Source organism: Dermacentor silvarum, chromosome 1 (assembly GCF_013339745.2).
Source record: "Dermacentor silvarum isolate Dsil-2018 chromosome 1, BIME_Dsil_1.4, whole genome shotgun sequence".
NCBI classification, from domain to species: domain Eukaryota; kingdom Metazoa; phylum Arthropoda; class Arachnida; order Ixodida; family Ixodidae; genus Dermacentor; species Dermacentor silvarum.
The window spans coordinates 51,068,876-51,083,546 of record NC_051154.1 but is presented as its reverse complement, the minus strand read 5'-3'; positions in this window follow the sequence as shown (position 1 = coordinate 51,083,546).

The window sequence follows — 14,671 nt, the reverse complement described above, 5'->3', positions numbered from 1 at the left end:
TACGCTGAACCCATGCACTGTGGTAATCGCTTTAAGAAATATTTACTATTTGCTGAGGTGGACGCTACGTGGCCTTAATTTTGAGGTCCAATTTTGATGTTCAGTGCGCAGACGACTGTGCTACACTGCAACCTGCAGGGAGCGGAGAATCTTTGAAGTCGCGGTAAATGCTTGCGCGTGAATGAGATGCGAGATTCATGTTTGGTCTTTCAGTTTTTCCATTTTTAAGTCAACATACTCGTATGCACAATACGTACAGTACCCCTGTGCTTAGTCGTAAAATTGACAATGTGGCACATCGCTCTCGTTATCGTTACGCTCCGACCGACTAGACTGGGGGATAAGTAGAATTTACTGACGGTATCTTGGAGAGCTGGCTTCAAAGCAAGCACTGCTAATGCTTGCGTGCGAGGTCGAGAGTGAAAGAATGTTCCCTGCTTTGTCATCAGCTGTAATGAAGATACTGCTTCTTCCTGTGGGAATTGCTGCTGTTAAAAGAACCTTTTCCACCATGAACAGGTTCCACCATGAACAGGCTGCAACCCCCGTAGCAGGTTGTGCTATACATATATGCACCAAACCAAACCAATATGATGTGAACCAAGAAACCACGTCGGGTATTGTAGATATGTGTGGGGTGACACGGTGCAATTCTGTAGTTTGTGTAGTCCCAACTTTTTTTTTAATATTATTTCATGAATGTGGCAGTCACGGTTGGCCTAGTAGTTTCTTTGGATATTGTAAGTACCGGATTGTAGCGGACATGGTGTGCATATATACTTTTTAAATGCGAAATGCGATTATATACCACTTTGAGAGTATCTATCTATATATCTATCCGCCTATTTCTTGGTCACGGAGAAAGAATAACAGGAGGCGAAACTCGGGGCCGGCGCCAGCGCGAGCACTGGTCGTTATAATGTCACGCTGGGAGAGGAGGAGACGCGCTGGCGGTGAACGTCGGTGCAGCGCCCGGGTGGCACTGGGATGCCCCCCACGACCACTCCCCCAGCGAGGCCTGGCTCGCAGGGAGACCTCGCTCCTTCTCCGGCTCCGCATCGGCTGCAGCTGGACGGCAGCACGCAGCTACCGACTGGGACGAGCGACATCCCCGGCCTGCAGCTCCTGCGGGGAGCCGGAGACGATCGAACATCTCCTGCTGGCCTGCCCGGCGTACCTCCAGCAGCGGGGCCCACTCCTGCAGGAGTTCCGCCGCCTGGGCCTCCCCTCTGGCAAGGAGGAAGATCTCCTCTTCCCCGGCCGACACCACCTTTTTGCACTTCGAGGCGTCGTGGAGTTCCTTGACTCGTCAGGGCTCTCCGCACGCCTCTAAGGACATTTCTACAAGCGGGAAGGCCTCACGGCCTCCCACCCCACCCCGGGCCTGACCGGCCTGGCACAACACCCCTGCAGACTCTGCAGCACACCAAGGCCTTCCATCTCGGCCTGATACGTGCCGCCTATGCCTGCCGGTTTTGCTTCGCCCAGCCATGGCGACTCCACTCTATCCCTTCTTTCGCTCCCACTTACCCCTCCCCGTTGGCGCTGAGCCGTGCTCCCTCAAGGGCTGCAGAAGATAGCGTCAACCTTTCCCTTTCCCTCAAGAACCACTTATCATCGGCGACGAAATGGCGCTGAGCCGTGCTCCCTCAAGGGCTGCAGAAGATAGTGCCAACCTTTCCCTTTCCCTCAAGAACCACTTATCATCATCGGTGCAGCGCCCCTTGCGGCGACGGAAGGAACTACTTCCCTCGCGGTCGCAGCGGCGCGCGCGTGGCCGCGGTAGCCGCGGTCTCCGACGGCGCCCGGCGTCGTCTGCTACTGTCGGATACCGCCCAAAACGTTTTGCTCCAGCGCGGTTTGCAATCCGGGGATAGAAGACCTGTAGACCGTGTTAGTTGGATATTTTTATAGATTATTATTTAGGATCACATGCTATTTATGTGGCAATAAGACCAAGAAACATGAAAGATCAGACGTTCTGCGATAGTAGCCAAGGCGGCGCACTGGCATCAAGCCGTCGCGTGCGAGCAGACGACAAGAGCCAACGGAGGCGTTGCAAGAACGCGCTCGCCGCGCCACGGATCCGCGGCATCGCTTCGACAAACCATCACGTGACCATACGTTATGCGTCCGGCGTTCTGTAGGGGGCGCTGTCACGACGTCCGCGCTAAAACCCCTATATAAAAAAAAGTTGCGTCACGCTTTGAAGAATGCCGCCGCCTCCTCGCACACCCTGTCCGAGGCCGACGCTGCATTGGTATTGGCCTAAGGCATCACGTGGACCGCCGAGCCGCCGGACGCTGGCTGCGTTTGTTTACGATCACGCTCCGTCGCCATTTTCGCTTGATAAGCGTCTACCGACTGGCGAGGAGCGCACGTTGGTACCGTTGCTCTTCCTTGTTGTTTAAGTTTGAGAATGCGTTAAACTAAGTTTTGTGGCAAGTGCGACGTCGCTTCAAGGCATTTTCCATAACCATGGCTTGCTGCACCTTTGGATGCCAAAATACTTCTAGCAAAGGCAAGCGACTCTTCTCGATACCGTCCGGTAAGTGCGACGGGTTAAGAAGAAAGACGTGGATTCATCGAATTGGCAGGAAGAAATTTAATAAACTTCTAAAACTGCATCTTGCACTTGTTTAAACTCATGCATGCGAACAATGCCTGTATTGCTAAGTGTAATTATGCACACAGACTTGTGACGGTAAAAGCATACCTGTAATTCATCTATGCTGAAAATAAACCATGAACTACCAACTCGAATGCTGTTTCAGATCATTTTGACCTCTACTAAAATATTTAATTTAGCGCAATTTAGGCTGTGTCACAGCGCAGCAATTCTTCGCGCGTCATCACTTCATTAAAGTCGTATCTCGCAAATTCGGAGCGAGCGCAACCGTTCCCAAAGCATGCACCTTAATGCAACTCTGTTCGCGACAAGTACGTCACTTCGTGAACGGATGAGCTAACGTGACAAGTCACAAACCTGAAAAAATAATTTACTGAACGTAAGCTCACTATGCTCTAGTTTGAGACTGAGTGAAGCGCTGCATGTTACCGCCTTCCCGCTTCGCGAGCGAATGCTAAAATAGTGATTTCATTTTCTATGTACGCAGAGTCCCGACTGGATGACCGGCCGCGCAAAATTCTGTCGAGTATGAGGCACTAGAACCATAATAGGACAAGCGCCCACCCCGAGCCTTGGCGCGTGCTTATAATATTGGCAAGCACGCATGTAGGCAGCTTTGTAGCTTGTAATGCCCCATCGAACCTTCAGAGCAGCGATTGTTTGTGTCCTCTATCAGCCTTTTTACGTCATCTGATATGCGTCGCGAATTCACATGGTATGGACGGTGCGGATTATTTAGGTTACCGAGGGCTTGCTGGAGGCCAAGATGTTGACATTCGATCACAAACTTATTATTTACACCAATTCGCAACAAGATCTTGCGACACGCGCTTGACAAATGTTACGTACCTAATTGTAGCGCACGCGATACATTCGGAGTCGTCGTCATGGTACGGCGTTGGCGCTCGTTTAGGTACTTAAAAGAAGTTTTCAAAACAGCAATAAACGAAAACCTGCCGTCACTGAATTTATATAACCCTCCTTACAGAAATTCTATGCTGTACACGAAGTTACTCGAGGCTAGAAAGCAAACGCAAACGCTCAAACGCACCGCCTTGCTAAGCGCGCATTCACTCTGCGAAAGGTCGTCTGCTACGCTCGAGCGGTGTAGGCGGCGCCACGGTCGAGGAGCGAGCGCGAAAGAGAGGAGAATCGAGGAGGAGGGAAGGTGGAGGAGGAGAGTGTCGCTACTTTTTTATATAGGGGCTTTAGTCCGCGCTAGAGTTACTGTATATGCTACCAAAGGTAGCAGAGTTGCGCGTCTGATTTATGAACGCCGATCGTGCCTCCATTGGCCGAACGCCATCAAGTGGGTTCCAAGCAACCGTGCACTGAGGAGAAGCTGATGCTCCGGCCAGTTTCTTCTATTTCCCGACGCCGCAGCTGCAGCGAACTGGATTGACGCAAGTTAACGCTAGCTAAGTTCAAAGCGAATCTGGTCGATCTTGGCGTTCGCTGTTACGTGCGTGTCAGCTGCGGAACAACACAACGTGCGCAGCAGATCTCACAGGTGTTCAATCGTAGTTCCATCGAAATTCCACCGTAATCAGACAAAAACAGCTAATATTGCAGTAACCAAGTGATTTCTACTTCGCTGCTGGTGTAAATTTACGGCAGTGGCGTAATCGTGTTGCTGCCGAAAACTTACGCCAGCAGCGAAGTAAAATACACTTGGTTACTGCCGTATTAGCTGTTTTTGTCTGTTTGCGCTCTGCGCCACCAAATGGCAGCACCATACAGGCCGCTCACGTTTACGGTTCCGCCAACAGGCCCCAACGCTCGGTCCGCCTGCGTTTACCCGATAACCGGACAAGCTAAACCTCTCTAATTGACCGGGTGCTCTTCTCCCAACTGCACCAATCGCTCGGAAAGCGGAAAGTTCCGAGAAGGTGCACAGGTAAACGCACAAGTCCAAAAAACAGTTAATATTATTCGCGATTCATCTCACGCCACGCGTTAAAAATCAGCAGTGCCTTTTTTCTTCTTGACTATTTTATCTAGTGAGCTGTTTCGATGCGCTTTGTTTGCGATTAGACGGAAAAGCGGTCCACACGCGATGGAAAAGCGCCCATGGTCGACCGACGACACGGTAGGCATGTCGCCTGCAAAAACGGGGTTCGGCTTCACCACACAGGTTTGGTTGCTTGCCAGGCAAGATGGCGGACCTACGCGCAACTCTGCTCCCGTAGGGAGCATATACAGTAACTCTAGTCCGCGCCGCATGGTACGTCCTGTGCTCCTGTGTGACATTATGACGACGCGGGAAGGAGCCGAGTTGCGCCTCCTGTATTCTTTCTCCGTGGTCTTGGTGCTCTCATGGTCATTTCGTTAACTTGGTAGGCTCCCCGCACATTGCTTCGCATAACATCGAATCCCACAGGGCCCGGGATCTGCTGGCTATTTTTTTCTTAGTTGGTATATTTGAATTGTATTATTTATGGTATATCCGTGGCTATTCCGTGAATATTGTGCTTGGTACGTTTTTTTCTCGTGCAGAGTGATATTGTACTTAGTTTTGAAAACGTCTGCACTTCGTTCTTTCAATAAGACTTGTAGATTAAGAGCTTGCTTTACTTTGTCCTGCATAGAAAAAAAGGATGAACTTCATGCAATCAAATGAAAGCTCTAAATGCTGCCCCTTATGTTCTTGAAATTTTCAAATGTAGTGACAGAATGCTATGGGTGTTTATATAAAGTACTGAATTTATAATCCCAAAAAACTAAGCCCACATTTCGGCCTTCTATACAGTGCTCATTCGTGCCTTTTTACCCCCCCCCCCCCCCCTCGCCTATCGCTCAAAAAAAGATAAGCAATACTTCGTATCCGCAACCCCCCGGGTTCTGGTAACACCCCCCCAAAGTCGAAATTCTGGATAAACCCCTGCCGTTGACACACCTAGAATTTTCAGAGAGTGTCTAGAGCCATTGGTGATCACAAGTGAAGAGCCAGATGGGGGATCAATTAGGTTTCTTGACGTAAGTCTAGGTCTGGCCTCGAGTCATTGCTGTTGGCAATACGAACCGCGTGCAAATAAGCCTCTTTTGCCATTCGAATCCGCGCATTCGAAAGTCGTAAAACGAGCCATTGTTAAGTCTTGCTACAAAAACGCGTTACAAAAATCCTGCCATCATAGCATAGCTGACAGCTTTTGGGAGCAAACACATAGGCTCACGGCGGCAGATTATCCTTTCCATGTATTAGTATCTGTGGCACAATCATTGCTCGAGGAAATCGGAACCAGGGCACCATTATCTGTGAGGGAGCCCCGCGGTTCAAGCACACGTGAAAAAATAGTGGTGATGCCATACATTCATTTGATCGCGCACCATGTAAGGAAAATTGGTAAAAGATGCAACGTAAAAGTGGTGTTTTCCACACTAGAACAATTGCAGAGCATGTGTGCGAAGGTAAACCCGGATGCCATACAGAAACGAGGCTGTGAAACACAATACAGAAAGAAATTCGTCGACTGCACTGAGGGAGTGGTACATTCGTTCCACTTAAGTGCGACAGAAAGTACCTCGGACAGACTGCATGATGTCTGAACGAAAGATTAAAAGAGCATGATTATAATGTTTCAAAAGCAGTCGCCGGACACCTTGGGATACATCGTAGAGATTGTGGATGTCGGCCATTCTTTGAAAAATGCAAGATTGTGAGCAATGATGGCAGCCAAATGACTCGAGAGATAATCGAAGCCACTGAGATTGCGCGTGTGGGAAGTCTGTGCGTAGGCATGCCATCTGTCTCCCTCAGTGCAAAAGAAATAGATTTCCTTAGGGCCTATACTCGCTCAATCCGCCCGTCCGCTCTGCACGCGTCCGCCCTTTTGCAGACTGCGGTGGACGGCTAAAAGGCGGATCGCGTCGAAAAACTCGGTGTACGCTGAATCCGCACGAGCGGATTGCACGCGCACTCCGATTGGATGACGCGGTCTGTTGACAGCTGGCAACCATTCCGCGGAGCAAAGTGTTCAAGGTTGGCAACTACCTTTGACAGAAGACGACACTGGCGTATTTTTGTAGATGCGACTTCAAGTTTCCGCGTCACGGTGAAAATGCGACTCTAGGCTGTCCCATTCTGTTCTGCAGCCGCATGTGTTGCATTGGCGCTGTCATCCTTGTTCGAAACACCGCACAGTCATCTTATCTGCGCCACCTTTTAAAAATGTATTGCAATCGCATCATGTCACAACATGGGACGTATTCTCAGATGATCACTCTCAGTGCGCGCTGCCTTGGCTGGTTGAGCAACACCTCTCGAATCGTTCAACGTTATGCGAAAGCAATAGTATCGCCGAGCGATTCGACCGAAATTCCCGTGTTCGGCGTGATGGCGCAGTTTTTGTAGTGCTAGTGACAGTTTGCAATTACACGTAACACACGCACAACTGTCACGGAATACAGCTGCGCAGGTCGACAAGACACCCCTCTTTACTATTCAGTACGCGTGTGAGGCTCCGAGTACAGCTTGCTGATATGCTTGCATTTGCCTGTTCATGCTTGTTTTTTCACTCTGCCAATTTTAAGTGTGCTTAAAGCACATGGATGCATGAAATGCCTTTTACTTTTTTTTTTTTTTGCATATATAAAACCACCAAAGACGAAGTGTGGCATAAAACGTGCCTCTTAGAAATATAATACTTGCTGCTTGTAAGCTTTCCAAACAAAATAAAACCTTAGAAGATGTGCTCTGTCATGGATTAAGTTCTCACCGTGTGTAAAAAAGGTTGTGTATAAGTGGTTAACTTGACGAAGCAAGGAATTGAAGGTTAAGCAGCAAGTGTACAATTCATTATGACTGGCATAAAAGCAATATGTACGTATAGTCACCTTATGCAGATACATACTCATGAGATGTTTTCAAGCAGATTTTTTTGAAAGCAAATAATTTATATTGCTGACAAGATAACTTATTTCGGGTGAAATCAAATAATTACATTCTTTCTTGTCAGCCTGGGTGGACTATCTGTTGCCCCTTTACTACTTAGAGAGAGAGAGAAAGCTCTTTATTGAAAATGCAGTGTGTTCAAGCAAGCATATTTTCGCCTACATGCTACTCTGCAGCAAATGGGACAAAAAAGAAGGCCCTAGAAAAGGGTGAGCAGAAGAAAAATGAAAAAAAAAAAATGCAGCTCGTATCATGTTATCAGCAGTAAAGTAAGTGTTCGAGTTGATGAAGGTAGACGGCGAATGCAAAAGAAAATAAGATCAGTCTTGATGAGACGATGTGCGTGAGTCATAGTTTAGACAGCAAACAAATTGACTCAATACATTAAAGCAATAAGTCGAGAGCTTTGTGCTGTTTTGATGGGCAAGGCCAGGAACCCAGCATCCGTGTCAATGTCAAGGGGCCTTGGTCGAGCTTTTCCATGTTCATTTTATATCGATGTCGCTTGTCTCTATAAGCTGGGCACTCAAGCAAGATGAGCTCTAGAGATTGCACGGCACCACAGATGTCACAACATAGATTTGTGGTCTGGCCATTGTGAAAAAAAAGATTGTTCATGTATGCAACATTCAGTCGAAGCCGGTGAAACAGGGTCTCCAGATGCCTTGGTAACATTGTGGTAGCCTTGATTGGAGTTCCGTGTTGATGTTGAACAAAAGCTTGCAATTTCCTGAAGCTGAAGAACATCTTCAACGCCGTTCATTGAGTACATATTGCTTCGCCATAGCTGAAGCCTCACTTTTAGTGAGAAACACTTTGTAACGAAGAAGTGCCAGTTAGCCAAGTGCATCTCCAGCATATGAAATACGACGAAGAAGTGCCAGTTAGTCAGGCGCATCACCAGCGCTGTTTCGCACAGGGCTTGTCCTGACTGCTCGCAGGGTTCTGACTGCCGCACCGAGTTCGACCTCTCAATCCTGTCAATAAACACCTTGACATTTAGTGCAGAGTGCTGGGTACGAATCCATCAACGCTGGAACTTCGAAGCCGAACCCTTCAATCATCTCAGCCCATGCCGGACAATCCCGCCCAGCCTTCTCGAACCATGCCTGACGATTAAGCCCAACAAGCTGCAGTCACGGCACCAACTGTCATCTGTCCTGGCATGCAGCATCAGCGGGATCCTGCGATTTTTGCGGGTACCGGTGATCAGGACGTCAAGGTCTGGCTCGCCTCGTACGACAGTCAGCGCGCAGAACCACTGGGATGATAGGGAAAAGCTCAACAACGTAATTTTCTACTTGAGCAACGTTGCACATTTGTGGTATCGTAACCACGAATCCGACATCCCGACATGGTCGGCGTTCAAGACCAACTTCATGGAAGTCTTTGGTCGTCCTGCTGTACGTAAACTTCAGGCCAAACAATGCCTGCGCGGACGCACCCAGCAACCAGGTGAGAATTTCACCAGCTACATCGAAGACGTCGTTAATCTGTGCAACAGAGTCGACGCAACAATGCCAGACGCCGATAAGATCCGGCATATCCTCAAGGGAATTGAGGACGATGCCTTTCAGATGTTGGTCGCCCGGAACCCGACCACAGTGTCTGTCGTCATTGCACTGTGTCAAAGTTATGACGAACTTCAAAGGCAGCAGGTTGTCACACAACATCCGCCCTCAGAATTCGCCTCTGTCTCAGGTCTGACGCTAGGTGTTGACGAGTCGCCTCTAATGCACCAGATTAAGAAGTTTGTACGAGAAGTTGCTCGGCAGCTTTCCCTGGTGCCCTTTACGAACCCGCAACCATACTCCCCACTGACTCAGGGGTTACAAACCGTCATCAAGGAACAAGTCGCTGAGTGCCATCCAGCTGCTATTCAACCGCCTACAGTCGCGGTGCCCTTGACATACGCCGACGTCGTTGCAAGGCCGCCCTTCGCTCCACGTCCACCTCTCCAAGCTGTTGTGCGACCGCCCCTGATTCCTTTCTCGCCGCCTGCGCCACAGCTACCACGCCAGCCAAATCCTTGGCGCACAGCCAACAACCGTCCAATTTGCAACCATTGTGGTATTCCGGGACACGTTGCCCGCTGTTGTCGACGCCGTATGCAGCCTACTTATGATTACCGCCGACCCATGAACACTTACGCCCCTCGACAGCTACAATCCCCTGTGCCGCCAGATGAAACCCCTGTTCTCTACACTACTCGTCGTTCGCCATCCCCACGCCGCCGTTCCATCTCACCGATGGGACGCCGGCCAAGCCCTCTGCCTCAGGGAAACCAAGTGTTGCAGTTCCCGAGGCGAGAACTGCGTCCCCTTCGATTTACCCAAGTCCTCGAAATCACCCCTGCAACGTAATTGAGGTATGCGTCGAAGGCATTCCAACATTCGCACTGGTCGATACGGGCGCAGCAATCTCGGTGTTACGCACAGGACTTTGCTGACAGATAGGAAAAGTAATGACGTCGCTTTCCGGACTGTATTTGAGTACTGCGAGCGCACAGCCTGTCAAACCTTTGGGAGCCTGCACTGCACGTGTTGTCATCGCGGAATCTCTTCATGTCATTGAGTTTGTCATTCTGCCGTCCAGCTCCCACGTTGTCATTCTGGGCTGGGATTTCCTATCGTCTAACAATGGGGGGGGGGCATCATTGACTGTGCCCGCGCCAAGGTGGAGTTGTCTTTTCCTTCCGCTGCAGCCATGGACCAAGATCCTGTGACGTCTACAAACATGCTTGTGGCCGAAGTTACTGATATCCCTCCTCAGTCCGCTGCCGTCGTCTCTGCATTTTGCGCATCCGCACGTGACACAAACGTCTTATTCACGCCATGTGACTTGTTCACCCGTCGCAGTTCCCTTCCGTTGCCCTTTGCCGTCATCGCCATCAGTGCTGGTCGTGGTGTGATGTGTGTGTGCAATGTGTCTTTCCTGCCGATTACTTTGCATTGCGGAGAGTGCCTCGGTTATGCTCAAACTGTGGATTCTTCAATGCTCTTCGATGCTCCCGATGCCGCATATTCGACATCCCTCGCCGCGCTCGACAATGCGACTCTACCGCCGTTGGAGTGCTTCCATCCGTCAATCTCCGGTGATTTGACAACCACATAACTCGCGCAACTTGTCAGCCTGCTACACGAATTTACCGCCTCTTTCTACTGCCATCAACATTCTCTCAGCCGCACCACCACATTGTTGCACAGCATCGACACCAGTTCGCACGCCTTATTCCGGCAGCGCCCTTAGTGTGTCTCAGCTTCTGAACGCCGCGTCATCGACGAACAAGTGAGCGATATGCTTCGGCGTGGCGTGATTCAGCAGTCCCATAGCCCGTGGGCTTCGCCTATTGTCCTCTTAAAACAGAAAGATGGTTCTATTCGCTTCTGCATTGATTACAGACGTCTTAACAAAATTACGCACAGACGTATATCCCCTACCGCGCATAGACGATGCTCTTGACTGTTTGCAACATGCTGAGTTCTTTTCCTCTTTGTATTTGCGGTCTGGATATTGGCAAGTCCCCATGGCAGAGGCTGACCGCTCCAAAACCGTCTTCGTTACACCGGGCGGACTATACGAATTTAATGTCATGCTATTCGGCCTATGTAATGCGCCCGCTACGTTCGAGCGTATGATGGACAGTATCTTGCGCTGTCTCAAGTGGCACACGTGTTTGTGCTACCTAGATGATGTCTTCTCACCTGATTTCTCGACTCACCTCCAACGACTACGAGAAGTATTAAGCTGTCTGACTAAGGCTGGCCTGCAACTTAACATCAAAAAATGCTTCTTTGCTGCTCGTAAGCTTACCATATTGGGCCACGTCGTATCCAAAGAAGGCGTCCTTCCGGATCCTGCAAAACTCCGTGCAGTTGCAGAGTTCCCCAAACTCACTAATCTGAAATCACTACGCAGTTTCGTCGGCCTCTGCTCCTATTTTCGCCGCTTTGTGAAGAACTTCGCCATGATCATCACCCCTTTGACTCAACTGCTGGCTGGAGACAACGCCCTATCCGCCTGGTCGACAGCATGCGATGACGCGTTCATGACCCTTCGCCATCTGCTCACCTCTCCTCCTATTCTGCGACATTTTGACCCGGCTGCCCCAACTGAAGTCCATACAGATGCTAGTGGAGTCAGCCTTGGGGCGGTCCTTGCCCAACGCTAAAGTGGTCTTGAGGAATACGTCGTTGATTATGCTATCTGCACGCTGACAAAGTCGGAGCTAAACTACTCTGTTACAGAAAAGGAATGTTTAGCCATACTCTGGGCCCTTACAAAATTTCGACCTTATCTATACGGCCGCCAATTTGATGTAGTAACGGACCACCATGCACTGTGCTGGCTCTCCTCATTGAAAGACCCCTCTGGCCGCCTCGCACACTGGGCACTCCGTTTGCAAGAGTATGACATCCGGGTCGTATACCGCTCTGGACGCAAGCACACCGATGCCGACGCTCTCTCCCGTTCGCCAATTTCACCTGACCCTGATCCTGACAGTCTTTGCCCACTCAACTTTGTCCTCTCAGCACTTGCCATCGATGACATGGGCTCTGAGCACAGCAAAAACCCCTGGATTTCTTCGCTTTTGGAGTTTTTCGCGGATCCTACCACTGTTACGGCGTCTAGGACTCTACGGAGGCAGGCACATCACTTTGCTATTTGCGACCAACTCCTCTACCGTAGCAATTATCACCCCGAGGGTCGGCAATGGCTCCTAGTGTGTCACAGCTGTCCCCGATTTGTCGTCGGCGCGAAGTCGATCGACGGGGTAGACAAGCTGGTTGGTCGTTCCGTACGCAAGCGAGCACAGTGAAAAGAGTCAGAGTCGGGAGTAAACAAAAAAACAAGATATTTATAGGCTGATAAATACACACAAGTTAATAAAATACAATAATAAAGAAAGACACAAGACAGACTAACACACCTGAGCTTAATATACACAATGATAAGGACAAATAAATACGAGCGATTAACAGTACATCTAAAAATGAAACAGTGCGAGGATCAAATACACAAGAATACACTTAACAGCATTTCACTAAAACAACGTTCAAAACAAATCAAAGTTCAAAAGAAAACAAATGGTGTCATACGCATTGCCGGGCAGCAGCAGCAAGTCCATAAACCGTGGAAGTCGGTGCACAAAGCTTTCCCGAAGAAGGCTGGCGGTCCGATCTTGTCGAGGTGGATGCGAATTGCTGAGCTGGGGTTCCCGGGAGTCTAAATTGGACGTCTTCTCTCAAGCAGGTTGAGCTAACTTGAGGCGAACTACCGTGAGCTTCGTTGCAGACGCTGGTTTGACGTCTCGTACGTCAACAAGTTCCTCGGAGTTCCGACGTGGCCAGGCGGCCCAGGCGATACTGGACGGCACTAGCCCCCCAACGGCTTCTCAGCAGCGCATAGGTTCAGCTTCTAGACTAATCAGCAGGGCCCAAAACCTGCGCTTAAATAGCCTCTCCTTTCCCTAGTTCCCTAGGTAGGGAAACTGCTGCTATGTAGCATTCTCCGAATTCAGCTCTCTTAGCTCCCAACAATCTTGGCCGCGCCCTTTCATTATGGACGAAGAACCGCAGATTAGCCTCTCTCCCAATGTCAAGGGCCAAGGTTGAGCCCGGCACTACCACGTGGCCGTACGTGCACACTTCGGGGTCCGTAATCGGCGTGACGCGTCTGGAATCGAGATGGCAGCCCGAGTGGCCACGACGCTTTTGACGCCCGTAATTCGGCGTGTCGATGTCGAATGCATTATACGCTGCACAGTCAGGAGCCCACATATTTGACGCTCGTAATTCGGCGTGTCGATGTCGAATGCATTATACGCTGCACAGTCAGGAGCCCACGTGTTTGACGCTCGTAATTCGGCGTGTCGATGTTGAATGCATTATACGCTGCACAGTCAGGAGCCCACGTGTTTGACGCTCGTAATTCGGCGTGTCGTTAATCAGCGTCCAAACCATTCGAAAATATGCCGCTCCGTGACAATGTGATACCACGTCATCTTCAGGCTGATTTATGCGCATCGTTTCACAGTGATCCCCAATGTGCACACGGTGGCGTGTTAAAGACCTACACCCGCCTTAGGCTCCAGTATTACTGGCCTGGCATGTACCAGTTCATTCGCAAGTACGTCCGCTGCTGCCTCGACTTCCAGCGCCGAAAGTCGGTCCCTACTTCCACTTCCGCACCCTTGCAGCCACTTCCTTGTCCATCTCGTCCTTTTGATCGGGTTGGAATCGACCTTTATGGCCCGCTTCCCTGTACTGGTGCTGGCAACCACTGGATTGGCGTTGCGGTGAATCACCTCACACGCTATGCAGAAACCGCTGCACTTCCATCTGCAACTGCCCAAGATGTTGCATCCTTCATACTGCGGCATTTTGTTCTTCGTCACGGAGCCCCTCGGGAACTTCTCAGTGATCGAGGCCGCGCATTTCTATCTGAAGTTGTGACGTCGCTTCTGAAGGAGTGTCACATCATCCACAGGACCACTAGCACATACCATCCGCAGACGAATGGGCTGACTGAGCGTTTCAACCGTACTCTTGGCGACATGCTCGCCATGTACGTCGCGTCCGACCATTCCAACTGGGACGCTGTGCTTCCGTTCGTCACGTTCACCTATAATACTGCCACTCAAGCTACCACTGGTTTTTCTCAGTTTTTCTTACTCTACGGCCGTGAACCTTCCTGCACCATCGATACTATTCTACCCTACCAGCCTGATTCATCGGAACGTGTTCCTGTATGTCAAGCTGCGCAGCATGCTGAAGAATGCAGACAACTCGCCCGTTGCCTTTCCACTGCAGATCAGACACAACAGAAGCTTCGTCGTGGTGGCTCTGTTACCCCAAGCTTCCCTTCCGATTCATTGGTTTGGCTGTGGGTTCCACCTTTAGCTCCCGGCCTTTCTTCTAAGATGCTTCCGAGATATCATGGACCTTACCATGTAATGGCACAAACTTCCCCCGTGAATTATGTCGTCGAGTCTGTGTCACCGTCTTCTGATCAGCGCCGTCGCGGTCGCGAAACTGTTCACGTAGATCGGCTCAAGCCCTTCTACGATCCCTCTATGTTACCGTATGCTTAGATCGCCAGGATGGCATCTTTTTCTCCGGGGGACAAATGTAACGAAGAAGTGCCAGTTA